This window comes from Physeter macrocephalus, chromosome 11 (assembly GCF_002837175.3).
Source record: "Physeter macrocephalus isolate SW-GA chromosome 11, ASM283717v5, whole genome shotgun sequence".
Classification (NCBI taxonomy): Eukaryota; Metazoa; Chordata; class Mammalia; order Artiodactyla; family Physeteridae; genus Physeter; species Physeter macrocephalus.
Window position 1 is genome coordinate 152360569 of NC_041224.1, and position 2657 is coordinate 152363225.

The window sequence follows — 2657 nt, forward strand, 5'->3', positions numbered from 1 at the left end:
TCTCATTCAGATTTGATGGAGAAATTAAAACCTTTACAGACAAGCAAAAGCTAAGAGAATTCAGCACTACCAAACCAGCTTTACAACAAATGCTAAAGGAACTTCTCTAGGCAGGAAACACAAGAGAAGGAAAAGACCTACAATAACAAACCCCAAACAATTAAGAAAATGGTAACAGGAACATACATATCGATAATTACCTTAAATGTAAATGGATTAAATGCCGCAACCAAAAGACATAGACTGGCTGAATGGATACAAAAATGAGACCCATATATATGCTGCCTACAAGAGACCCACTTCAGACCTAGCGACACACATAGACTGAAAGTGAGGGGATGGAAAAAGGTATTCCATGCAAATGGAAATCAAAAGAAAGCTGGAGCAGCAATTCCCATATCAGACAAAACAGACTTTAAAATAAGGACTATTACAAGAGACAAAGAAGAACACTACATAATGATCAAGGGATCAATCAAAGAAGAAGATATAACAAGTGTAAATATTTATGCACCCAACATAGGAGTACCTCAATACATGAGTCAAATGCTAACAGCCATAAAAGGGGAAATCGACAGTAACACAATAACACTAGGGGACTTTAACACCCTACTTTCACGAATGGACAGATCAACCAAAATGAAAATAAATAAGGAAACACGAGCTTTAAATGATACATTAAACAAGATGGACTTAATTGATATTTATAGGACATTCCATCCAAAAACAACAGAATACACATTCTTCTCAAGTGCTCATGAAACATTCTCCAGGATAGACCATATCTTGGGTCACAAATCAAGTCTTGGTAAATTTATGAAAGTTGAAATCATATCGAGCATCTTTTCTGACCACAATGCTATGAGACTAGATATCAATTAAAGGGAAAAAAAGTGTAAAAAATACAAACACATGGAGGCTAAACAATATGCTACTAAATAACCAACAGATCACTGAAGAAATCAAAGAGAAAATAAAAAAATACCTAGAAACTAATGACAATGAAAACACGACGGCCCAAAACCTATGGGATGCAGCCAAAGCAGTTCTAAGAGGGAAATTTACAGCAATACAATCATACCTCAGGAAACAAGAAAAATCTCAAACAACCTAATCTTACATGTAAAGCAATTAGAGAAAGAAGAACAATAAAACCCAAAATTTAGAAGGAAAGAAATCATAAAGATCAGAAATAAATGAAAAAGAAATGATGGAAACAATAGCAAAGATCAATAAAACTAAAAGCTGGTTCTTTGAGAAAATAAACAAAATTGATAAACCATTAGCCAGACTCATCAAGAAAAAAAGGGAGAAGACTCAAATCAACAGAATTTGAAATGAAAAAGGAGAAGTAACAACTGACACTGCAGAAATACAAAGGATCATGAGAGACTACTACAAGCAATGATATGTCAATAAAATGGACAACCTGGAAAAAATGGACAAATTCGTAGAAAAGCACAACCTGCCAAGACTGAACCAGGAAGAAATAGAAAATATAAACAGACCAATTACAAGCACTGAAATTGAAACTGTGGTTAAAAATCTTCCAACAAACAAAAGCCCAGGACCAGATGGATTCACAGGCAAATTCTATCAAACATTTAGAGAAGAGCTAACACCTATCCTTCTCACACTCTTCCAAAATATAGCAGAGGGAGAAACACTCCCAAACTCATTCTACGTGGCCACCATCACCCTGATACCAAAACCAGAAAAAGACGTCACAAAGAAATAAAACTACAGGCTAATATCACTGATGAACATAGATGCAAAAATCCTCAACAAAATACTAGCAAACAGAATCCAACAGCACAATAAAAGGATCATATATCATGATCAAGTGGGTTTAACCCAGGAATGAAAGGATTCTTCAATATATGCAAATCAATCAATGTGATACACCATATTAACAAACTGAAGGATAAACACCATATGATCATCTCAATAGACGCAGAAAAAGCTTTCAGCAAAATAAATAAAAGGAATCCAAATCAGAAAAGAAGAAGTAAAACTGTCACTGTTTGCAATGACATGATACTATACAAAGAGAATCCTAAACATGCTACCAGAAAACTACTAGAGCTAATCAATGAATTTGGTAAAGTAGCAGGATACAAAATTAATGCACTGAAATCTCTTGCATGACTATACACTAATGATGAAAAATCTGGGAGAGAAATTAAGGAAACACTTCCATATACCATTGCAACAAAAAGAATAAAATACCTAGGAATAAACCTACCTAGGGAGACAAAAGACCTGTATGCAGAAAACTATAAGACACTGATGAAAGAAATTAAAGATTATACAAACAGAAGGAGAGATATGCCATGTTCTTGGATTGGAAGAATCAACACTGTGAAAACGACTATACTCTCCAAAGCAATCTACAGATTCAATGCAATCCTTATCAAACTACCAATGGCATTTTTCACATAACTAGAACAAAATATTTCACAATTTGTACGGAAACGAAAATGACCCCGAATAGACAAAGCAATCTCGAGAAAGAAAAACGGAGCTGGAGGAATCAGGCTCCCTGACTTCAGACTATACTACAAAGCTACAGTAATCAAGACAGTATGGTACTGGCACAAAAGCAGAAATATAGATCAATGGAACAGGATAGAAAGCCCAGAGATAAACCCACGCAC